Consider the following 25434-nt stretch of genomic DNA (forward strand, 5'->3'; position numbering starts at 1 on the left):
GGCCTCAATCACCTGTAGTGGAAGACTATTCCAGCGATCAACCACTCTTTCAGTGAAAAAGAATTTCCTGGTGTCACCTCGTAGTTTCCCGCCCCTGATTTTCAACGGATGCCCTCTTGTTGTCATGGGACCCTTGAAAAAGAAGATATCTTCCTCCGCCTCGATGCGGCCCGTAAGATACTTGAACGTCTCGATCATGTCCCCCCTCTCTCTGTGCTCCTCGAGCGAGTATAGCTGTAATTTGTCAAGCCGTTTTTCGTATGGTAGATCCTTGAGTCCCGAGACCATCCGGGTGGCCATTCTTTGCACCGACTCCAGTCTCAGCACATCCTTGCGATAATGCGGCCTCCAGAATTGCACACAGTATTCCAGGTGGGGCCTCACCATGGATCTATACAATGGCATAATGACTTCCGCCTTACGACTGACGAAACCCCTTCGTATGCAGCCCATGATTTGTCTTGCCTTGGACGAAGCCTGCTCCACTTGATTGGCAGACTTCATGTCCTCAATGACGATTACCCCCAAGTCTCGTTCTGCTACCGTTTTTGCTAGGATCTCGCCATTAAGGGTATAAGACTTGCATGGGTTCTGGCTGCCCAGGTGCATAACTTTGCATTTTTTGGCATTGAAGTTGAGTTGCCATGTCCTAGACCATCGCTCCAGTAGGAGTAGGTCGTGCATCATGTTGTCGGGCACTGAATCTTCGTCTGTTGTGCATTTGCCCACTACATTACTCAGTTTGGCGTCATCGGCGAATAATGTTATTTTACCTCGAAGCCCTTCTGCCAAGTCTCTTATAAAGATGTTGAATAGGATTGGGCCCAAGACTGAGCCCTGTGGTACTCCACTAATCACCTCCGTCATTTCGGAGGGGGTGCCGTTCACCACCACCCTTTGGAGCCTTCCTCCAAGCCAGCTCCCAACCCATTTCGTCAATGTGTTACCTAATCCTATAGAACTCATCTTGCTCAGTAACCTGCGGTGTGGTACACTATCGAATGCTTTGCTAAAGTCCAGGTACACGATGTCCAGGGATTCCCCAATATCCAGCTTCCCCGTTACCCAGTCAAAGAAGCTGATCAGGTTGGATTGGCAGGATCTCCCCTTAGTAAATCCATGTTGTCGGGGATCCCGTAGATTCTCCTCATCCAGGATCTTATCTAATTGGTGTTTGATTAGAGTTTCCATATGATGCCATATGAGGGGGGGAAGGGGGAAGACAGAGATATCTGACCATGGGAGAGGGGTGAGATGGTGCACAGGGATGGAGGGGAAGGGGAGAGAAGGAGATGGTACATAGCAGTGGGTGCTGCAGGGAAGAGATAAGAAGAAATGCTTCTTATTGAAAGATGGGAATAGGGGAGAAGAAAGAGGAAGAAGATGGTACACATGGATAGATTGGAAGGGAAGACATAGAAAGTAGATAGATTTTGAGAAGAAAGCAGAAAAATGGAAGAAAGTTGAATGTTAAAAGTTAATGCTAAAGATGGACATAAGGAAGTTCTTCTTCACCCAGAGAGTGATAGAAAAATGGAACGCTCTTCCGGAGTCTGTTATAGGGGAAAACACCCTCCAGGGATTCAAGACAAAGTTGGACAAGTTCCTGCTAAACTGGAACATACGCAGGTAAGGCTGAACTCATTTAGAGCACTGGTCTTTGACCTGGGGGCCGCCGTGTGAGCAGACTTCTGGGCACGATGGACCACTGGTCTGACCCAGCAGTGGCAATTCTTATGTTCTTATGTATGGCAGAAATTGAAGGAGAGAAAAACAGCAAATGGATAAGGTGGTTCTGGATACACAAACAGAAGGAAATGCAGCCAGAGACTGGGAAAAGATGGTTTAAAAACAAAATCACCAGACAACAAAGGTAGGGGAAATGATTTTATTTTCAATTTAATGATTGAATTGTGTCAGTTTTGAGAATTTACTTCTGCTGTCTATAGTTTGCACTGTTCAGGAAGAAATGCATTTGTTTCTATTTCTCTGGGTTTGTGCTGCATGCAGTGCCTTGTATCTTAGGGTTTCATTTGTATATATCCGTACTTTTAGTTTGTGGTACCATATTTGCATAGGGGTTATCTGTTTTCTGCAGTTACAATTATTTTATTTTTAACAAACAGTCAAATCAAAGTGGTGTACAATAAATAAAAAACAATGGGCAATATTAAAATAAAAACATAACAATGGAAGAATACACAAACAAATTAACCAAACTAGACACAAAAGGACAAAAGGGCAGGAAAGGTTTACAATATCTTAAGGCAAAAAACAAACAGGATAGAAATAAGAGGGTAGGATACAGAAAGAATAAGGAAACTAAAAGTAAAGCATAAGATAATGACTCCCTGATCACAAGTAATATGAAAAAGTTACAAGGAAATTAACTACCTAGTCAGAATTATGGGAAAATATTGCAAATATAAAGACTCCCTAGTCTCGAGTCATGGCAAAAGTTGCAAAGTAACAAACTATTAGGAACTAGGTTCAAATGCCATTTTGAAATAAGAAGCCTTCATAGAAACATAGAAACATAGAAATAGACGGCAGATAAGGGCCACGGCCCATCCAGTCTGCCCACCGCAATGACCCTTCCCCACCTAACTCAGTGAATAGATCCCACGTATCTATCCCATTTGGCCTTAAAATCAGGCACGCTGCTGGCCTCAGTGACCTGAAGTGGAAGATTATTCCAGCGGTCAACCACTCTCTCAGTGAAAAAGAATTTCCTGGTGTCACTGTGCAGTTTCCCTCCCCTGATTTTCCACGGGTGCCCCCTGGTTGCCGTGGGACCCATGAGAAGGAAGATATCTTCTTCCACTTCGATGCGACCCGTGAGATACTTGAACGTCTCTATCATGTCTCCCCTCTCTCTGCGTTCCTCGAGTGAGTAGAGCTGTAACTTATCCAGCCTTTCCTCGTAAGGGAGATCCTTGAGCCCAGCGATCATCCGGGTTGCCATTCTCTGCACCGACTCTAGTCTCAGCACATCTTTTCGGTAATGCGGCCTCCAAAATTGCACACAGTACTCCAGGTGTGGTCTCACCATGGATCTATACAATGGCATAATGACTTCAGGCTTACGGCTGACGAAACTCCTGCGTATGCAACCTATGATTTGCCTTGCTTTGGAGGAAGCTTGCTCCACTTGATTGGCAGCCTTCATGTCCTCACTGACGATCACCCCTAGGTCACGCTCTGCATTAGTTCTTGTTAGGATCTCGCCATTTAGGGTGTAAGTCTTGCATGGATTATGGCTGCCCAGGTGCATGACTTTGCATTTTTTGGCATTGAAGCTGAGTTGCCAGGACCTAGACCAGCGCTCCAGTAGTAGTAGGTTGTGCATCATGTTGTCGGGCATTGAGTTTTTGTCTGTTGTACTCTTGGCCACTACATTGCTTAGTTTGGCGTCATCAGCGAATAATGTTATTTTACCTCGGAGACCTTCTGCCAAGTCTCTTATGTAGATGTTGAACAGGATCGGGCCCAGGACGGAGCCCTGTGGCACTCCACTGATCACCTCCGTCGTTTCGGAGGGGGTGCCATTCACCATTACCCTCTGAAGCCTACCCTCAAGCCAGTTCCCAATCCATTTCGTCAGCGTGTCGCCCAATCCTATAGAACTCATTTTGCTCAGCAATCTGCGGTGTGGTACGCTATCGAATGCTTTGCTGAAGTCCAGGTATACGATGTCCAGGGACTCCCCAACATCCAGCTTTCTCGTCACCCAGTCAAAGAAGCCGATCAGGTTGGATTGGCAGGATCTCCCCTTAGTAAATCCATGTTGACGGGGATCACGTAGATTCTCCTCGTTCATGATCGTATCCAATTGGCATTTGATTAGAGTTTCCATTAGTTTGCTCACTATTGATGTGAGACTCACCGGTCTGTAGTTTGCTGTTTCCATCTTGGAGCCTTTCTTATGAAGTGGAATGACGTTAGCCATTTTCCAGTCCAACGGGACGTCACCTGTACTAAGGGAGAGATTGACTTCAGGGATTTTTCTGTTCGCAGATATAATGGGAGGGAGTTCCGGAGAGTTGGAGTCATTACAGAGAAAGTTGAGTCTCTTAAGTATCCAAAAACAGCTGCAAAAGCTCCACTGGCTATTAGTACAATACAGGGCTAAATAGAAAACTCTGTCTGATCTTAACAACAGAAGAATTGCCATACTGTTTCCAGCAGTGGCCAAGCGAGGTCCCAAGTAGTAAAACAGATTTCATGCTGCTTATCCTAGGAAGAAGCAGTGGATTTCCCCCAAACATCTCAATAATGGCTTATGGACTTCTCTTTTATGAAATTATCCAAACCTTTTTTTAACCCTGCTAAGCTAACCGATTTCACCACATTCTCCGGCAACAAATTCCAGAGTTTAATTACACATTGTGTTCAAGAAATATTTTATTCGGTTTGTTTAAATGTACTACTTAGTAGCTTCATCGCATGCCCCCTAGTCTTAGGATTTTTGGAAAGCATGAACAAGAGATTCATATCTATCCTTTCTACTCTACTTAGTATTTTATAGACCTCTATCATATCACCTCTGAACTGTCTCTTCTCCAAGCTGCTTTAGCCTTTCCTCATAGGGAAGTCATCCCATCCCTTTTATCACATCGCCCTTCTCTGTACCTTTTCTAATTCTACTATACGAGAGATATGTCTATGATTCGCCCTCTACACACCTTCAAGGTCACTACGGTCCTCCTAAAGAGTATCTCTAGCTCTACCCTGTCCAAAACACATAACATGATGCAACATTCACCAATCAGCCTTCTCTGGATTAGCCCCACTCTGGAATGCTTCACTCAACATAAGAATCTCAAGGATCAATATAATACAGGTGCTTGAATACCACCATTACCAAATTATTATTTAAATTTTTTTATACTGCTTCTATTCAAAGCGGTTTACATTTAGGTATTTAAGTATTTTTCCCTATCTTTCCAAGAAGGGATGTGGGAATATCAACTCTAGCTTCAATGTATAAAACTTACAATCCTAGATATTACCAAGAGCAGCACTGCTCTCTATTCAAGCCCAGTCTGCCCCAATGATTACCAGGTGGAGAAACCCAGGAACAAGGTGGATTTGATTTAATGTTCAAACTATTTTTATTGATGACCATATACACACAAAGCAGTACCACACAACAATGCCATCAAGTTTTACATTATACAAAGAACCCAAAACCAAAAGAAGAAATAGCCCTCCCCCCAGAAGCATCCCATCCCTCCCACCCAGGAACCCAGCCCAAAATACTCCAAACGAGTAATTTGATTTAAATCACTCGTCATAAAGACTCGATTTAAATCATGGTTTTCTACAGAAGGACTCATTATTGCTGGTATAATCTTAATATTTATAATCAGATTAATGTTTGTATTGTTCAAATATTCCCAGAATGGATCTATTTTATGGCCTGCTGCCATTATAGGGTTTCTCCTCTAATGAGAGAATAATATGATAAACTTCAGGCTATATACACATAAAATTCCCAAGAGTTGTGGAATATTTTGCTAAAAAAATTTCACTTTCATTTTTACTCCTTGCCCCTCCCTCCTCACACTTATCTCTTTGAGAAGATATATAAACTTAGAGGAGCATAATCGAAAGGAACGTCTAAGTCCGTTTTTGTCTAAATCGCAAGTCGTCCAAAGTAAAAAAACAGCTTTGGACACATTTTCGAAAAACACGTCCAAATTTTTTTCGTTTCAAAAATCGTCTAAGTATACATCCTGCTGATCTGATCATCCAAGTCACTAAATCATCCATCTTTATACCACATTTTCGTCCAAGTCAAAAACGTTTAGAACAAGCCCTGTTGGATGTGGGAGGGGTCTGCAAAGTGATAGACTGAACACCAAGACATGGCACCTAAATAGTGAGGTACCTTACAGGGCATGGCTGTGAACTTTACAAAAAGGGTGCCATGTTTTCATCTCACTACAGCTCCCTTATAGGTCATGGTAAGCCCCCCAAACCACCTCCAGAATCCCCTAGACCCACTTATCTACCACCCTAGGAGCCCTTATGGCTGCAGGAGCCACTTATATACCAGTGCAAAAGGGTTTTGAGGGTGTATAGGGGAGTGCACTTTTCAGCATCAATGCAATGATTACAGAGGCTTATGGGCATGGGTCTTCCTCTCCATGGGTCCCTAACCAACCCTCAAGATGGCTTAAGATACCTCTGTGCAGTACGACTAGGCTTTCTTAAGCCAGGCTGCCACGTGATGATGTTCTGGAGGCACAATTTTCAAGTTGTGATTAATATTTTTAGGGGTGGGGTCGGTGATCACTGGGGTAGTGTGTGGGGATCTGTATTATGTATTTACAGTGCTTATCTGGTGACTTTTGTGACTTAGACCTTGTTTTAAATGGTCTAAGTCACAATGTCCAAGTTCCGTCGATCCTGTGCTGTATAACTTTCGGTTATACATGCAGTACAACTAAGTCTAAGCCTGCCCACGTCCCGCCCAAATCCCACCCTCGACACTCCTCCTGAAATGCCCCGTTTAGCTATGGCCATTCAGCGGCACTGTGAAGCCTAGGTCATTTTTAAATACATTAAAAACCCGGTTTTATTACCGGCACTTGGACGTTTTTGACTGGTGATCGTCCAAGTGCTGACTTAGGCTGGTTTTTGGACGTTTTTCTCTTTCGATTATGAGCCCCTTAACATTTAAGAGGTCAGAGTTGATTCTGTGAATGTCGATTTGCAAAGGAACAATGGAGCTAAGGTCTTTTTCTCATCTCTGTATATTTTTGGTGTGAAGAAGCATGTTATCTCTGCAGACACAAATTCACAGTTTTGAGAAATGCAAAATCAAGCATATGTGATATCTTCAAGACAGAAAAATTCCAACAGTGGCACATCCAGGTCACAGTACTTGGCAGAAACCCAAATAGTAGCAACATTCCATGCTATCGATCCAGGACAAGCAGTGAATTTCCTCATGTCTGACTCAATAAGCAGTGGATTTTCTCCAAGTCCATCTTAATAATGGCTTAGGAACATTTATTTTAAGGAAATTATCCAAATCATTTTTAAACCCTGCTAAGCTATTAACTGTAAGCAGTTGAGAAAATCTCACTATTCTACTTCAGACAAAAGAAAACCTATGTAATAAAAGCATTGGTCCCAGCACAAAGCCTTGGAACACCCTGTAGTCACTTTTTAAAAGCTGATGTTATATTGGCCAGACTCTAATCTTCAGGTACTGTAGCTGATTTGAACGATAGATTATAGATTATTAGAAACAAGTCTGCAAACTCTTATTCAAGTTCTTTAAAACTCTGAAACAAAGATGTGAGAGAGATACGGGTGCCAGAAATAGTATCTAATGCTGATGAGGCAGAGAAACTGAAAAAATCTCTCACAGGAAGATGTTATGGGGCAATTTGACAAATTGAGAGTAGCAAATTGCCTAGACTAGATGGAATACATGCCAGAGCACTGATAGAACTGAAAAATTAACTTAAGAATAGCCTTACTGAGTTAGGCTAGTGATCTATACAGCCCAGTAGTCCAAAATCACCGATTCAGAGCAAGCAGTGGCTTCCCCCTGTCTGTCTCAGCAGAAAGGGTGGTAGATGCACGGAACAGTCTCCCGGAAGTGGTGGAGACAGAGACTGTGTCTGAATTCAAGAAGGTGTGGGATAGGCATATGGGATCTCTTAGAGAGAGAAAAGGATAATGGTTACTGTGGATGGGCAGACTAGATGGTCCATTTGGCCTTTATCTGCCATCATGTTTCTATGTTTAATACACTATGGACCTTTCCTCCAGGAAATTGTCTAAATCTTTCTTAAAACCAGCTATGTTAACTGCTCTTACTACAACCTTTGGCAAAGTGTTCCAGAGCTTAACTATTCTTTGAGTGAGAAAAGATTTCCTCCTATTGGTTTTAAAAATATTTCCCTGTAACTACATCGAATGTTCCCTAGTCTATGTAACTTTTGACGGAATGAAAAATCGATCTACTTGTACCCGTTCTACTCCACTTAGGATTTTGTAGATTTCAATCATATCTCCCCTCAGCCATCTATTTTTCAAGCTGAAGAGCCCTAGGAGTTCCATCCCCTTTCTCATCTTGGTTGCTCTTCTTTGAACCTTTTTTAGTTCCGCTATTTGTTAGCAATTTGCAATTTATCTTTAAATTCCAGTATGCTAGCAGAGGACTGGGGGGTGGCTAATGCAACGCTAATTTTTAAAAAGGGTTCCAGAGGTGATCTAGGAAATTATAGACTGGTGAGTCTGATGTCAGTGTCGAGCAAAATCATATAAACTATTATAAAGAACAAAATTACAGAGTATAGTAACATAGTAGATGACAGCAGATAAAGACCCCGAATGGTCCATCCAGTCTGCCCAACCTGATTCAATTTAAATTTTTAAATTTTTTCTTCTTAGCTATTTTTGGGCAAGAATCCAAAGCTTTAACCTGTACTGTGCTTGGGTTCCAACTGCCGAAATCTCTGTTAAGACTTACTCTAGCCCATCTACACCCTCCCAGCCATTGAAGCCCTCCCTAGCCCATCCTCCACCAAACGGCCATATACAGACACAGACCGTGCAAGTCTGCCCAGTACTGGCCTTAGTTCAATATTTAATCTTATTTTCTGATTCTAGATCCTTTGTGTTCATCCCACACTTCTTTGAACTCAGTCACAATTTTACTCTCCACCACCTCTCTCGGGAGCGAATTCCAGGCATCCACCACCCTCTCCGTAAAGTAGAATTTCCTAACATTACCTTTGAATCTACCACCCCTCAACCTCAAATTATGTCCTCTGGTTTTACCATTTTCCTTTCTCTGAAAAAGATTTTGTTCTACGTTAATACCCTTCAAGTATCTGAACGTCTGAATCATATCTCCCCTGTCTCTCCTTTCCTCTAGGGTATACATATTCAGGGCTTCCAGTCTCTCCTCATATGTCTTCTGGCGCAAGCCTCCTATCATTTTCGTCGCCCTCCTCTGGACCGCCTCAAGTCTTCTTACGTCCTTCGCCAGATACGGTCTCCAAAATTGAACACAATACTCCAAGTGGGGCCTTACCAATGACCTGTACAGGGGCATCAACACCTTCTTCCTTCTACTGACTACACCTCTCTTTATACAGCCCAGCATCCTTCTGGCAGCAGCCACTGCCTTGTCACACTGTTTTTTTCACCTTTAGATTTTCGGACACTATTACCCCAAGGTCCCTCTCCCCGTCCGTGCATTCAGCTTCTCTCCTCCCAGCATATACGGTTCCTTCCTATTATTAATCCCCAAATGCATTACTCTGCATTTCTTTGCATTGAATTTTAGTTGCCAGGCATTAGACCATTCCTCTAACTTTTGCAGATCCTTTTTCATATTTTCCACTCCCTCTTCGGTGTCTACTCTGTTACAAATCTTGGTATCATCTGCATAAAGGCACACTTTTCCTTCTAACCCTTCAGCAATGTCACTCACAAACATATTGAACAGGATCGGCCCCAGCATCGAACCCTGAGGGACTCAACTACTCACATTTCCTTCCTTCGAGCGACTTCCATTAACCACCACCCTCTGGCGTCTGTCCGACAGCCAGTTTCTGACCCAGTTCATCACTTTGGGTCCTAACTTCAGCCCTTCAAGTTTGTTCAACAGCCTCCTATGAGGAACTGTATCAAAGGCTTTGCTGAAATCTAAGTAAATTACATCTAGCATATGTCCTTGATCCAGCTCTCTGGTCACCCAATCAAAAAATTCAATCAGTTTCGTTTGGCACGATTTACCTTTTGTAAAGCCATGTTGCCTTGGATCCTGTAACCCATTAGATTCAAGGAAGTACACTATCCTTTCTTTCAGCAAAACTTCTATTATTTTTCCAACAACTGAAGTGAGGCTCACCGACCTGTAGTTTCCTGCTTTATTCTTGTGACCACTTTTATGAATAGGGACCACATCGGCTCTCCTCCAATCCCCAGGAATCACTCCTGTCTCCAGAGATTTGTTGAACAAGTCTTTAATAGGACTCATCAGAACCTCTCTGAACTCCCTTAGTATCCTGGGATGGATCCCGTCTGGTCCCGCTTTGTCCACCTTCAGTTTTTCAAGTTGCTCATAAACACCCTCCTCCGTGAACGGCACAGAATCTACTCTATTTTCTCGTGTAACTTTGCTAGACAATCTCGGTCCTTCTCCAGGATTTTCTTCAGTGAACACAGAACAGAAGTATTTATTTAGCACATTGGCTTTCTCCTCATCACTTTCCACATATTGGTTCCCAGCATCTTTTAGCCTAGCAATTCCATTTTTCATCTTCCTCCTTTCACTAATATATCTGAAAAAATTTTTGTCTCCCTTTTTTACATTTTTAGCCATTTGTTCTTCCGCTTGTGCTTTCGCCAGACATATCTCTCTCTTGGCTTCTTTCAGTTTCACCCTGTAGTCCTTTCTGCTCTCCTCTTCTTGTTTTTTTTTTATATTTCACGAACGCCAACTCTTTCACCTTTATTTTCTCAGCCACTAGGTTGGAGAACCATATCGGCTTCCTTTTTCTCTTGTTTTTTATTGATTTTCTTCACATAAAGGTCCGTAGCCATTTTTATTGCTCCTTTCAGCTTAGTGCATAAGCATGGATTAATGAGACAAAGCCAACATGGATTTAGTCAAGAAAAATTGTGCCTCACTAATGTACTACATTACTTTGAAGGGGTGAATAAACATGTGGATAAAGGATTTTCAAAAAGCATTTGACAAGGAAATCAGAATGGCATGGGATAGGAGGTAATGTCCTATTATGGATCAAGAACTGGTTGAAAGATAGAAAACAGAGTACGGTTAGATGGTCAATACTGTAAATAGTGGGGTTCCCCAGGGGTCTGTGCTGGGACCGCTGCTTTTTAACATATTTATCAATGATCTAGGGATGGGAATAACCAGCGAAATCATCAAATTTGCTGATGACTCAAAGTTGTTAAATCACAAGAGGAGTGTGGAAAAACTGCAAGAGGACATTGCAAGACCGGGCATCAAAATGGATGATGACATTTAATGCGAGCAAGTGTCAAGTAATGAATATGGAAAAGAGGAATCTAACTATAGCTACATGATGCAAGGTTCCATAGGGGTCACTGCTCAGGGAAAAAAATCTAGGGGTCATAATTGAGAATACGATGAAACCCTCAGCTCAGTACTTGGCAGTGGTGACAGCTAAAAAGGCAAATAAAATGTTAGGAATTATCAGGAAAGGAATGGAAAAGAAAAATGAAAATGTTACAATGCCTTTGTATTGCTCCATGGTGCAGTTGCACCTCAAATCTGTATATAATTCTGGTCACCGCATCTCAAAAAAGATATAGCAAAATTAGAAAAGATACAGAGAAGGGCAACAAAAATGATCAAAGGGATGGGACAATTTCCCTATGAGGAAAGGCTAAAGCGGCTAGGCCTCTTCAGCATGAAGAAAAGATGTCTCAAGTGAGATATGATAGAGGTCTATAAAATACTGAGTGAAGGGATAAGATGCGAGTCACTCGTTCACTGTTTTCAAAAATACTAGAACTAGGGTGCATAAAATGAAGCTACTAAGTAGTAGATTTAAAACAAACAGGAAAAATATTTCTTCACTCAATATGTAATAAACTCTGGAATTTGTTGGAAAATGTGGTGAAAGCAGTTAGCTTAGCAGAGTTTAAAAAAGGTTTGGATAACTTCCTAAAAAAATAAGAAGTCAATAAGCAATTATTAAGATGGATGGGGGAAATCTACTGTTTATTCCTAGGATAAGCAGTATCTACTGGAGTGCTATACATCCCTACACAGCAACTAAATTACACTCAGAACACAGATCCTCATCCAACAAAGAACAAAAGACCACCAGATCTGCAGCCAAAAACTGAACTGAAAACCTCAAGAAGCCAGACTTTGCAGCAGTTATAATACCAATCAAAGAGAGACAGAAATACATTTCCTCCCAAACCAAAGAAAATACAAACATCAGACTATGTATGTTTCTAAAAACTAAGAGAAAAACCAAAGACATCCCATAAAGGAAAAATATAAATTCAATATAATTCTGGGGAAAGAAGAGAAGCTGCAAGTAGGGCAGTAGTCTAGTGCAATGTTTCCCAAACTGTGTGACGAAACAAACTCACAGGAGTGCCAAGGAAGAAGTCACAAATGAGCTGCCAGTCTGGCATCCCATCTCCCTTCCCCATGCTGCAGCTTACAATATTTGGGTCACTGGCAGCTTAAACACAACCCAGAAGCTCTCTCTCTATTTCAGCTCTTGCCACTGCAGGGACAGGAGTTGAAACAGAAGGGAAAGCTCTGGGGCTGATGAAGGCAGTGCGTTTAAGTTGCTGGTGGCCCAAAGATTGCAAGCTGCAGCATGGGAAAGGGAGAGAGAGGTACTGGAGGTGGAAAGAGAAATGCCATACTCGATTGGGAAGGAGGGACGGGTGGGTAAGAAAGAAAACTGCCAAATTGGGTGGGGGGGAGGAGATGGGACAAGAAAGATGAAGACAGATGCCAGATCAGGGAAGGGAAGTAGAGAAGAGGAGAAAAATGGTAGATCACAGAGGAAGGGAAGGGACAGGAAAGAGATACTAATTGGGGAGAGGGAGAGATGCCAGACCGTGGGGAAAGGGAACTGTTAGAGGCAGTTATCACACCTCTTCACCTAGAGAAAAGAAGCAGCAGAAATTGTCTAGTTCCTTTTTTGTGCTTTGTATTTCTTCTTTTTATTATCTTATATATTACTTTGGCCAACCCCTAGGAGCACTACAGAAATAAGTAGCACTTGGGTTGATAGCTCTTCTCTACTGGGTACATTAAACCTCTTACTTCATTCCTTCCATTTCAACATGCGTCACTCTTTTTTCCTTCCTCTTATTTACCAATCGGTACCAAACTTCCATTTTCCAAGCATGGTCCTCATCCTTGAGTCTTATTTCCCTGGATCTCCACCATACTGACAAAATCACATCCCTCCCCAAACCTTAGGTTCGCTCAACCTATTCATTTGTATTACTAGGATTAGGCTCACAGCTTTTTTACTTATTACATAAGGCAAATTACATTCATGTATGTTACGCATTCCCCAAGATTGGTTCTACCCCAGGATTATTTTCCTCCTACCTCTAACCCCTGACAAGTTTCAAGTTTCAAGTTTATTAAGTCTTGATGAATCGCCTATATAATTTGCTAGGCGATGTACAATAAAAATAAATACCCTTGATCTTTAATCAACTTCTCCCCCCACCCGCCACTCCCTTCCCTTCATCAAAGTAACTTCCTTTTGTGTCCCTCACTTATCCCACTCTCTTGGGTCACCTCCCTGCACCGATTACTCTCCCCACACCTTGGGGTAACCTCCTCCTCCTCCCCACTCTTTCTTTCACCCCTCTTCCCTACACTCAGTTCTATCTCGCTGGGGTTACTTCTTTTCACCCTCTTCCCGTTCTCTCCTCCCCCCCTGCTCTCTCTCCCCACCCCTGGGGTTGCTTCTCCTCTTCTTCTTCCTCCTCGCTCTCTCTAGTCATTTTTCCTCTTCCTCCATCCAACACCCTCTTATGTAACATCTCCCTTTCACTCTCTTGCCTGTACTCTTCTCTCTCTGGTGTCACTACTTCTCTTCATCCTGCTTCCTGCATTATTCTCTCTCCCCCCTCTCTGGGGTAACTTTTCTCTTTCACCTTCCTCCCTGCACTCTACTAGCTCACTCTCTGAGGTAACATCACTTCTTTCCCATCCACCCTACATTCTGCTCTCTCTCTCTCTGGGGTAACTTATTTATTTATTTCAGGATTTATACACCACTTGTAAAGTTTACATTCAGGTACTCAAATATTTCTCCCTATCTGTTCCAGTGGGCTCGCAATCTTTTACCCCTTCTCCCTCTTTCTGGAATCATTTTATCCTCTTCCACCCCCACCCTGTACACTTCTCTCCTCCCACATCTCTGAGGTAATTTTTCCTCCCCCTCCACCCTACATTATGCTCTCTCCCCAGGCTAACTTCTCCTTTCCACCCTCCTCCATGCACTCTGTTTTCTCCCCATCTGAGATCACTTCGCCTCTTCTTCCTTCTATCTGCCCTCTTCTCTCTCTAGGGTAATCTCTTCTTCCCCTTCCACTCTGAATTCCGCACCTCTCACCCATTCACTCCCTCCCTATGATAACTTATCCTTTTTATTCTTCTCCCTGCATGCTGCTCTCTGGGGTCACTTCTCCTTTTCACCCTCCACCCTGAACTTTTCCTTTTCACTTTTCTCCTTGCATGCTGCTCTCTCTCTCTCTCTGGGGTCACTTTTCACCCTCTTCCCAGCCCTCTTTCTGTGTCTCTGGGGTCACTTCTTTTCACTCTCCTTCCATAGTAATATAGTAAATCCAGTCTGCCCAACCATACATGCTCCATAAATTAATTTAGTTTAAATGGTCCTTATTCTTAGATATTTCTGGGCAAGAAACCCAGAGCCCTGCCCAGTAGTATGCTTAGGTTCAATCTACTGGAGTCTCCATCAAAGCTCATTTGAGCCCTTCCTCAAATGAATGTCCATATATGGGACACAGGCTGTGCAAGCCTGCCCAGTAATGGCCTTAGTTCCTTCAATGTATACCCATTATTGTCTGATTAGAGATCCTCTATGTTCATCCCACACTTGTTTGAACTCTGTCACCGTTTTCTTCTCCACCACCTCCCTCAGGAGCTCAACCACACTCTCCGTAAAGAAGAATTTCCTAACATTACTCTTGAATCTACCACCCCTCAACCTCAAATTATGTCCTCTGGTTTTACCATTTTCCTTTCTCTGAAATAGATTTTGTATCTTCTCACTCTCTCTGGGGTAACTTCTTTTTTTCTATCCCCCTCCCTGCACTTTTCTCTCTTCCTGGGGTAACTACTCCTTTTCACCCTCCTCCCTACTCTCTCTGATCTCTCTTTCAACCTCCTCCCCGCACTTCTCTCACTCTCTCTCCACTCCCTTTCCAGCGTCACTTCTCTTCCTCGCTGCATTCCTCTCTTTCTCCCCTTTTCCTGGGGTTGTGTTTTCTCTTCTTCCTCCTCCTCTCTGCACTATGCTTGCTCTCGCTCATCACTTCACCTCTGCCTCCTCCTCCTCCTGTTTGCACTCTCTCTCTCTCTCTGATGCAATATCTCTCTTTCACCGTCCTCCATACCCTCTTATCCATACTGTCCAACTACAGACCAATCGCAAGTATCCCGCTATTCACCAAAATAGCAGAAGGGGTGGTAAACGCCGAACTTACCACATACCTAGAAAAATTCAATATCCTAAACGACAATCAATCAGGCTTTCGCTCCCACCACAGCACCAAAACCATCATAGCCTCTCTCCTAGATCACCTACATACACTCTTCAGCCAGGGCTCCAGCGCCTTGATTGTACAACTTGATCTGAGCAGTACATTCGACCTAGTTGACCACAACATTCTCCTAGACTGCCTCGCCTACATAGGCATCTCCGGCCAGGTCCTCAACTGGTTCCACGGATTCTTACGGAACAGATTATACAGGGTATTTAAGAACGACACTTTCTCATACAGCTGGGATAACTCCTGTGGCGTACCACAGGGCTCCTCCCTGTCCCCCACCCTGTTTAATGTCTACCTCTCATCCCTAGGAATCCTTCTGCAAAGCCTCAAGCTAAAATTCTTCATCTACGCAGATGACATCACTATAGTCATCCCGCTAACCAGTTTCACACCAGAGCTCCTCACCTCCCTTTCAAGCATACTCAACCAAATAGAACACTGGATGCTAGCCTACAGACTAAAACTAAACCCGGACAAAACAAAATTCTTCCTAGCGACCCCCAAAGACAAAATCAAAGACACCACAATTCAAGTAAAAGGATCCGTTTTCCCCCTCGAACAAACCTTAAAAATACTGGGAGTAACACTGGACAAACATCTATCCTTTGATAAGCACACTGATATCACAGTCAGAAAAAGTATCTTGGTGCTCTGGAAACTCCGCACCATAAAAAAATACTTTGACGACACCTCATTCCGCCTGTTAGTACAATCCTCCATCCTCAGCTTACTAGACTACTGCAATATTATCTACTTGAGTTCCACAAAAAAAACCATCAAGAGACTCAAAATGATCCAAAACACCGCGGTCCGCCTCATATTCGGCCTGAAAAAATGGGAACACATCTCCCCTTTCTATCACAAACTCCACTGGCTACCACTGGAATCCAGAGTGCTATTCAAATTCGCCTGCTTTTGCTATAAAACAATGTTTGGTTTATCCCCAAGCTACATCATCCCTCACTTCCTCCTGAATCACATCATCAAGAACACCCGCAGAATTCAACTTTTCGCCTACCCCTCCCTAAAACTATGCCACTCTAAAAAAATTCCTTGACAAAATCTTCGCCTTCCAAGCTACCAAGCTAAACCCATGGCTAATCCAAATGGCCCTCAAGGCCCCCAACTACCTCGGCTTCAGAAAAATGCTCAAAACCCACCTCTTCCAAGACCAGGATCCTTAATGCCCCTTCCTAACTAAGCAAACCTCCCCCCTCACCACTTTCCCCTCCCCACCTGGCAACCCTGATCAAGCTGATCTTGAACCGCTGTTACTCTGTCTAATTGATGTGAACCACTTGTAACCCTATTTAATTGATGTGAACCGCCAAGAACTCTTCGGGGTATGGCGGTATACAAAAATAAAGTTATTATTATTATCTCTCCTCTTTCCCTCTTTATTCCCCCCCCCCCACTCTCTCTGGGATCATCACTTCTCTTCAGCCTGCTCCCTGCACTCTCTCTGATGCAATGTTTGTCACACTCCTGCCTGGGGCTGCTTCTCCCTGCACTCTGCTATCTCACTCTCAAGGGTAAATTCTCCTTTTCACCCTGCACTCTTCTCTGTCTCTGGTTACATCTTTGCTCCCATTCCTCCTTGAACTCCTCTCTCACTTTCTTCACTCCCTGGGGTAACCTCCTTTTCCCCCTCCTCTCTACACCTCTCTCCCACTTTCTCTGGGGTATCTTCTTCTTTATCTCACATTCCTCCCAGTGCTTTCTCCAAGAACCTTCGCATCTTCCCATTCCTCTGTAGACATTTCACTCTCAACTCCACTCTCTTTTTATCTCTCACTTTTTCTGTCTCCGTGGGTAACTTATCCTTTTCCTCCCTTGTCTCTCTCTTTCTGTCTCTAGGGATACGGTGCCCACTTTTTCCTTTTCTCTTTCTGTCTCTGGGTATAAATTGTCCTTTTCCTCTCTCATCTCTTTTCTCTTTCTATCTCTGGGTGTACCTTGTCCTCTTCCTCCCTCGTCTCTTTTCTCTCTCTTTCTATCTCTGGGTGTAACTAGTCTTCTTCCTCCCTCGTCTCTTTTCTCTCTCTTTGTTTCTGGGGTTACCTTGTCCTCTTCCTCCCTCGTCTCTTTTCTCTCTCTTTCTATCTCTGGGGTTACCTTGTCCTCTTCCTCCCTCGTCTCTTTTCTCTCTCTTTCTGTCTCTGGGATTACTTTGTCCTCTTCATCCCTCGTCTCTTTTCTCTCTCTTTCTATCTCTGGTTGTACTTGTCCTCTTCCTTCCTCATCTCTTTTCTCTCTCTTTCTGTCTCTGGGGTTACCTTGTCCTCTTCCTCCCTCGTCTCTTCTCTCTCTCTTTCTGTCTCTGGGGTTATCTTGTCCTCTTCCTCCCTCGTCTCTTCTCTCTCTCTTTCTCTGGCGATACATTGTCCTCTTCCTCCCTCATCTCTTTTCTCTTTCTGTCTCTGGATGTACCTTGTCCTCTTCCTCCCTCGTTTCTTCTCTCTCTCTTTCTGTCTCTGGGGTTACCTTGTCCTTTTCCTCCCTCGTCTCTTCTCTCTCTCTTTCTGTCTCTGAGGTTACCTTGTCCTCTTCCTCCCTCATCTCTTTTCTCTCTCTTTCTGTCAGTGGGGTTATCTTGTCCTCTTCCTCTCTCGTCTCTTCTCTCTCTCTTTCTGTCTCTGGGGTTACCTTGTCCTCTTCCTCCCTCGTCTCTTCTCTCTCTCTCTTTCTGTCTCTGGGGTTACCTTGTCCTCTTCCTCCCTCATCTCTTTTCTCTCTCTTTCTCTCTGGGGTTACCTTGTCCTCTTCCTTCCTCATCTCTTTTCTCTCTCTTTTTGTCTCTGGGGTTACCTTGTCCTCTTCCTCCCTCGTCTCTTTTCTCTCTCTTTCTGTCTCTGGGGTTACCTTGTCCTCTTCCTCCCTCGTCTCTTTTCTCTCTCTTTTTGTCTCTGGGGTTACCTTGTCCTCTTCCTTCCTCATCTCTTTTCTCTCTCTTTCTCTCTGGGGTTACCTTGTCCTCTTCCTCCCTCGTCTCTTCTCTCTCTCTTTCTGTCTCTGGGGTTACCTTGTCCTCTTCCTCCCTCATCTCTTCTCTCTCTCTTTCTCTGGGGATACATTGTCCTCTTCCTCCCTCCTCTCTTTTCTCTCTCTTTCTGTCTCTAGGGGTACCGTGCCCTCTTTTTACTTTTCTCTTTCTGTCTCTGGGGTTACCTTGTCCTCTTCCTCCCTCATCTCTTTTCTCTCTCTTTCTCTCTGGGGTTACCTTGTCCTCTTCCTTCCTCATCTCTTTTCTCTCTCTTTTTGTCTCTGGGGTTACCTTGTCCTCTTCCTCCCTCGTCTCTTTTCTCTCTCTTTTTGTCTCTGGGGTTACCTTGTCCTCTTCCTCCCTCATCTTTTTTCTCTCTCTTTCTGTCTCTGGTTTACCTTGTCCTCGTCTCTTTTCTCTCTCTTTCTGTCTCTGGGGTTACCTTGTCCTCTTCCTCCCTAGTCTCTTCTGTCTCTCTTTCTCTCTATGGGGTTACCTTGTCCTCTTCCTCCCTCGTCTCTTTTCTCTCTCTTTCTGTCTCTGGGGTTACATTGTCCTCTTCCTCCCTCATCTTTTTTCTCTCTCTTTCTGTCTCTGGTTTACCTTGTCCTCTTCCTCCCTCGTCTCTTTTCTCTCTCTTTTTGTCTCTGGGGTTACCTTGTCCTCTTCCTCCCTCATCTTTTTTCTCTCTCTTTCTGTCTCTGGTTTACCTTGTCCTCTTCCTCCCTCATCTTTTTTCTCTCTCTTTCTGTCTCTGGTTTACCTTGTCCTCGTCTCTTTTCTCTCTCTTTCTGTCTCTGGGGTTACCTTATCCTCTTCCTCCCTAGTCTCTTCTGTCTCTCTTTCTCTCTATGGGGTTACCTTGTCCTCTTCCTCCCTCGTCTCTTTTCTCTCTCTTTCTGTCTCTGGGGTTACCTTGTCCTCTTCCTTCCTCATCTTTTTTCTCTCTCTTTCTGTCTCTGGTTTACCTTGTCCTCTTCCTCCCTCGTCTCTTTTCTCTCTCTTTCTGTCACTGGGGTTACCTTGTCCTCGTCTCTTTTCTCTCTCTTTCTGTCTCTGGGGTTACCTTGTCCTCTTCCTCCCTCATCTTTTTTCTCTCTCTTTTTGTCTCTGGGGTTACCTTGTCCTCTTCCTCCCTCGTCTCTTTTCTCTCTCTTTCTGTCTCTGGGGTTACCTTGTCCTCTTCCTCCCTCGTCTCTTTTCTCTCTCTTTCTGTCTCTGGGGTTACCTTGTCCTCTTCCTCCCTCGTCTCTTTTCTCTCTCTTTCTGTCTCTGGTTTACCTTGTCCTCGTCTCTTTTCTCTCTCTTTCTGTCACTGGGGTTACCTTGTCCTCGTCTCTTTTCTCTCTCTTTCTGTCTCTGGGGTTACCTTGTCCTCGTCTCTTTTCTCTCTCTTTCTGTCTCTGGGGTTACCTTGTCCTCTTCCTCCCTCATCTTTTTTCTCTCTCTTTTTGTCTCTGGGGTTACCTTGTCCTCTTCCTCCCTCGTCTCTTTTCTCTCTCTTTCTGTCTCTGGTTTACCTTGTCCTCGTCTCTTTTCTCTCTCTTTCTGTCTCTGGTTTACCTTGTCCTCGTCTCTTTTCTCTCTCTTTCTGTCACTGGGGTTACCTTGTCCTCGTCTCTTTTCTCTCTCTTTCTGTCTCTGGGGTTACCTTGTCCTCGTCTCTTTTCTCTCTCTTTCTGTCACTGGGGTTACCTTGTCCTCGTCTCTTTTCTCTCTCTTTCTGTCTCTGGGGTTATCTTGTCCTCTTCCTCCCTCATCTTTTTTCTCTCTCTTTTTGTCTCTGGGGTTACCTTGTCCTCTTCCTCCCTCGTCTCTTTTCTCTCTCTTTCTGTCTCTGGGGTTACCTTGTCCTCTTCCTCCCTCGTCTCTTTTCTCTCTCTTTCTGTCTCTGGGGTTACCTTGTCCTCTTCCTCCCTCGTCTCTTTTCTCTCTCTTTCTGTCTCTGGTTTACCTTGTCCTCGTCTCTTTTCTCTCTCTTTCTGTCTCTGGTTTACCTTGTCCTCGTCTCTTTTCTCTCTCTTTCTGTCACTGGGGTTACCTTGGTTTCTTCCTCCCTCCTCTCTTTTCTCTCTCTTTCTGTCTCTAGGGGTACCGTGCCCTCTTTTTACTTTTCTCTTTCTGTCTCTGGGGTTACCTTGTCCTCTTCCTCCCTCATCTCTTTTCTCTCTCTTTCTCTCTGGGGTTACCTTGTCCTCTTCCTTCCTCATCTCTTTTCTCTCTCTTTTTGTCTCTGGGGTTACCTTGTCCTCTTCCTCCCTCGTCTCTTTTCTCTCTCTTTTTGTCTCTGGGGTTACCTTGTCCTCTTCCTCCCTCATCTTTTTTCTCTCTCTTTCTGTCTCTGGTTTACCTTGTCCTCGTCTCTTTTCTCTCTCTTTCTGTCTCTGGGGTTACCTTGTCCTCTTCCTCCCTAGTCTCTTCTGTCTCTCTTTCTCTCTATGGGGTTACCTTGTCCTCTTCCTCCCTTGTCTCTTTTCTCTCTCTTTCTGTCTCTGGGGTTACATTGTCCTCTTCCTCCCTCATCTTTTTTCTCTCTCTTTCTGTCTCTGGTTTACCTTGTCCTCTTCCTCCCTCGTCTCTTTTCTCTCTCTTTTTGTCTCTGGGGTTACCTTGTCCTCTTCCTCCCTCATCTTTTTTCTCTCTCTTTCTGTCTCTGGTTTACCTTGTCCTCTTCCTCCCTCATCTTTTTTCTCTCTCTTTCTGTCTCTGGTTTACCTTGTCCTCGTCTCTTTTCTCTCTCTTTCTGTCTCTGGGGTTACCTTATCCTCTTCCTCCCTAGTCTCTTCTGTCTCTCTTTCTCTCTATGGGGTTACCTTGTCCTCTTCCTCCCTCGTCTCTTTTCTCTCTCTTTCTGTCTCTGGGGTTACCTTGTCCTCTTCCTTCCTCATCTTTTTTCTCTCTCTTTCTGTCTCTGGTTTACCTTGTCCTCTTCCTCCCTCGTCTCTTTTCTCTCTCTTTCTGTCACTGGGGTTACCTTGTCCTCGTCTCTTTTCTCTCTCTTTCTGTCTCTGGGGTTACCTTGTCCTCTTCCTCCCTCATCTTTTTTCTCTCTCTTTTTGTCTCTGGGGTTACCTTGTCCTCTTCCTCCCTCGTCTCTTTTCTCTCTCTTTCTGTCTCTGGGGTTACCTTGTCCTCTTCCTCCCTCGTCTCTTTTCTCTCTCTTTCTGTCTCTGGGGTTACCTTGTCCTCTTCCTCCCTCGTCTCTTTTCTCTCTCTTTCTGTCTCTGGTTTACCTTGTCCTCGTCTCTTTTCTCTCTCTTTCTGTCACTGGGGTTACCTTGTCCTCGTCTCTTTTCTCTCTCTTTCTGTCTCTGGGGTTACCTTGTCCTCGTCTCTTTTCTCTCTCTTTCTGTCTCTGGGGTTACCTTGTCCTCTTCCTCCCTCATCTTTTTTCTCTCTCTTTTTGTCTCTGGGGTTACCTTGTCCTCTTCCTCCCTCGTCTCTTTTCTCTCTCTTTCTGTCTCTGGTTTACCTTGTCCTCGTCTCTTTTCTCTCTCTTTCTGTCTCTGGTTTACCTTGTCCTCGTCTCTTTTCTCTCTCTTTCTGTCACTGGGGTTACCTTGTCCTCGTCTCTTTTCTCTCTCTTTCTGTCTCTGGGGTTACCTTGTCCTCGTCTCTTTTCTCTCTCTTTCTGTCACTGGGGTTACCTTGTCCTCGTCTCTTTTCTCTCTCTTTCTGTCTCTGGGGTTACCTTGTCCTCTTCCTCCCTCATCTTTTTTCTCTCTCTTTTTGTCTCTGGGGTTACCTTGTCCTCTTCCTCCCTTGTCTCTTTTCTCTCTCTTTCTGTCTCTCGGGTTACCTTGTCCTCTTCCTCCCTCGTCTCTTTTCTCTCTCTTTCTGTCTCTGGGGTTACCTTGTCCTCTTCCTCCCTCGTCTCTTTTCTCTCTCTTTCTGTCTCTGGTTTACCTTGTCCTCGTCTCTTTTCTCTCTCTTTCTGTCTCTGGTTTACCTTGTCCTCGTCTCTTTTCTCTCTCTTTCTGTCACTGGGGTTACCTTGTCCTCGTCTCTTTTCTCTCTCTTTCTGTCTCTGGGGTTACCTTGTCCTCGTCTCTTTTCTCTCTCTTTCTGTCTCTGGGGTTACCTTGTCCTCTTCCTCCCTCATCTTTTTTCTCTCTCTTTTTGTCTCTGGGGTTACCTTGTCCTCTTCCTCCCTCATCTTTTTTCTCTCTCTTTCTGTCTCTGGTTTACCTTGTCCTCGTCTCTTTTCTCTCTCTTTCTGTCTCTGGGGTTACCTTGTCCTCTTCCTTCCTCATCTCTTTTCTCTCTCTTTTTGTCTCTGGGGTTACCTTGTCCTCTTCCTCCCTCGTCTCTTTTCTCTCTCTTTTTGTCTCTGGGGTTACCTTGTCCTCTTCCTCCCTCGTCTCTTTTCTCTCTCTTTCTGTCACTGGGGTTACCTTGTCCTCGTCTCTTTTCTCTCTCTTTCTGTCTCTGGGGTTACCTTGGTTTATTCCTCCCTCCTCTCTTTTTTCTTCCCCGTTTCTTTCTCTCTCTTTTTCTGCGCCTGGGCTGTCTCGTCCTCTGCTCTCAGGATCACTCACCAGGCCTCCTGCACCCTCTGGGTCTCTCACTCCTCTCCCCTTCCAGTTTGCCCCTTAGCGCTGCCTCCGTTATCACCGGAAGGCATTAGAAATAGCAGCAGCGGCACAGCGAATTCCGCCACACTTCGCCGGAAGCGGGTGCCGCGGCTTCCCGTGACGTCATTGTAAGGCGACGCGGAAGTGACGGTGAGTGAAGAGGAGCGCTCTGTGAGGTGAGTCGGGGCCGGTCGGTTTCTCTGGCCTGAGGGTGGCGGGTTGGGTCTAGGTGGCCTGTGAGGGGCTCCAGAGCGCCCCCTGTCGCTTGAAAAGCCAAGTCCGCTGCTGCGCTTTAGGCCTTTCTATGGCGTCCTGGCAGCGCGGGAAAACCAGGTGAGGTGGAGCCGTTTGGGAAGCTGGAGCCGGAAGAGCGGCCGATGTTGGTTAAGACTTTCACCGTTATCCTCTGGAAGAAAGTGGTAGGAATGGATTGGGACATCCGGATTTTACGAGGAGAGTGAAAACCGGATGTCTCAATCCAGAGCCATATGCGTGGGACGGTCTGCGTTGAAGAAAGCCCCGCACCTGCCTTCAGTCAACCGCATAGACTTTCCACGTTGAGCTAATAGTATTTAATAACCCCCCCTCCCACCGTAGTGAATAACACGGGAACACACTTTTCCCATCCACTTACCCCCCAGTAGAGAATAACACGGGAACACACTTTTCCCATCCACTTACCCCCCCCCGTAGAGAATAACACGGGAACACACTTTTCCCATCCAATTACCCCCCGTAGAGAATAACACGGAAACACACTTTTCCCATCCAATTACCCCCCGTAGGGAATAACACGGAAACACACTTTTCCCATCCAATTACCCCCCGTAGAGAATAACACGGAAACACACTTTTCCCATCCACTTACCCCCCCCGTAGAGAATAACACGGGAACACACTTTTCCCATCCAATTACCCCCCGTAGAGAATAACACGGGAACACACTTTTCCCATCCACTTACCCCCCAGTAGAGAATAACACGGGAACACACTTTTCCCATCCACTTACCCCCCAGTAGAGAATAACACGGGAACACACTTTTCCCATCCATTTACCCCCCAGTAGAGAATAACATGGGAACACACTTTTCCCATCCACTTACCCCCCAGTAGAGAATAACATGGGAACACACTTTTCCCATCCAATTACCCCCCGTAGAGAATAACACGGAAACACACTTTTCCCATCCAATTACCCCCCGTAGAGAATAACACAGGAACACACTTTTCCCATCCACTTACCCCCCAGTAGAGAATAACACGGGAACACACTTTTCCCATCCACTTACCCCCCCCCCCGTAGAGAATAACACGGGATCACACTTTTCCCATCCAATTACCCCCCGTAGAGAATAACACGGAAACACACTTTTCCCATCCACTTACCCCTCCCCCCCCGTAGAGAATAACACGGAAACACACTTTTCCCATCCAATTACCCCCCGTAGAGAATAACACGGAAACACACTTTTCCCATCCACTTACCCCCCCCGTAGAGAATAACACGGGAACACACTTTTCCCATCCAATTACCCCCCGTAGAGAATAACACGGAAACACACTTTTCCCATCCAATTACCCCCCGTAGAGAATAACACGGAAACACACTTTTCCCATCCAATTACCCCCCGTAGAGAATAACACGGAAACACACTTTTCCCATCCACTTACCCCCCCCCGTAGAGAATAACACGGGAACACACTTTTCCCATCCAATTACCCCCCGTAGAGAATAACACGGGAACACACTTTTCCCATCCACTTACCCCCCAGTAGAGAATAACACGGGAACACACTTTTCCCATCCACTTACCCCCCAGTAGAGAATAACACGGGAACACACTTTTCCCATCCATTTACCCCCCAGTAGAGAATAACATGGGAACACACTTTTCCCATCCACTTACCCCCCAGTAGAGAATAACATGGGAACACACTTTTCCCATCCAATTACCCCCCGTAGAGAATAACACGGAAACACACTTTTCCCATCCAATTACCCCCCGTAGAGAATAACACAGGAACACACTTTTCCCATCCACTTACCCCCCAGTAGAGAATAACACGGGAACACACTTTTCCCATCCACTTACCCCCCCCCCCCCGTAGAGAATAACACGGGATCACACTTTTCCCATCCAATTACCCCCCGTAGAGAATAACACGGAAACACACTTTTCCCATCCACTTACCCCTCCCCCCCCGTAGAGAATAACACGGAAACACACTTTTCCCATCCAATTACCCCCCGTAGAGAATAACACGGAAACACACTTTTCCCATCCACTTACCCCCCCCGTAGAGAATAACACGGGAACACACTTTTCCCATCCAATTACCCCCCGTAGAGAATAACACGGAAACACACTTTTCCCATCCAATTACCCCCCGTAGAGAATAACACGGAAACACACTTTTCCCATCCAATTACCCCCCGTAGAGAATAACACGGAAACACACTTTTCCCATCCACTTACCCCCCCCGTAGAGAATAACACGGGAACACACTTTTCCCATCCAATTACCCCCCGTAGAGAATAACACGGGAACACACTTTTCCCA

The 25434-nt window shown here is 44.8% G+C and overlaps 2 protein-coding genes across 2 annotated transcripts in view; one reads left to right on the forward strand and one right to left on the reverse strand.

Annotated features, from left to right (window-relative positions):
• KLHDC3 (kelch domain containing 3) overlaps positions 1–23151 on the reverse strand; it is a 223131-nt gene extending 199980 nt beyond the window's left edge. Inside the window, 1 exon segment of the mRNA XM_033937707.1 lies at positions 22837–23151. The gene's annotated coding sequence lies outside the window, so the exon portion shown is untranslated.
• The window catches only part of MEA1 (male-enhanced antigen 1), a 146867-nt gene continuing 144340 nt past the window's right edge, over positions 22908–25434 (forward strand). Inside the window, exon 1 of the mRNA XM_033937709.1 lies at positions 22908–23048. The gene's annotated coding sequence lies outside the window, so the exon portion shown is untranslated. The remainder of the gene's footprint in view (positions 23049–25434) is intronic.

This window comes from Geotrypetes seraphini, chromosome 3, assembly GCF_902459505.1.
Source record: "Geotrypetes seraphini chromosome 3, aGeoSer1.1, whole genome shotgun sequence".
In the NCBI taxonomy this organism is placed as follows: Eukaryota; Metazoa; Chordata; class Amphibia; order Gymnophiona; family Dermophiidae; genus Geotrypetes; species Geotrypetes seraphini.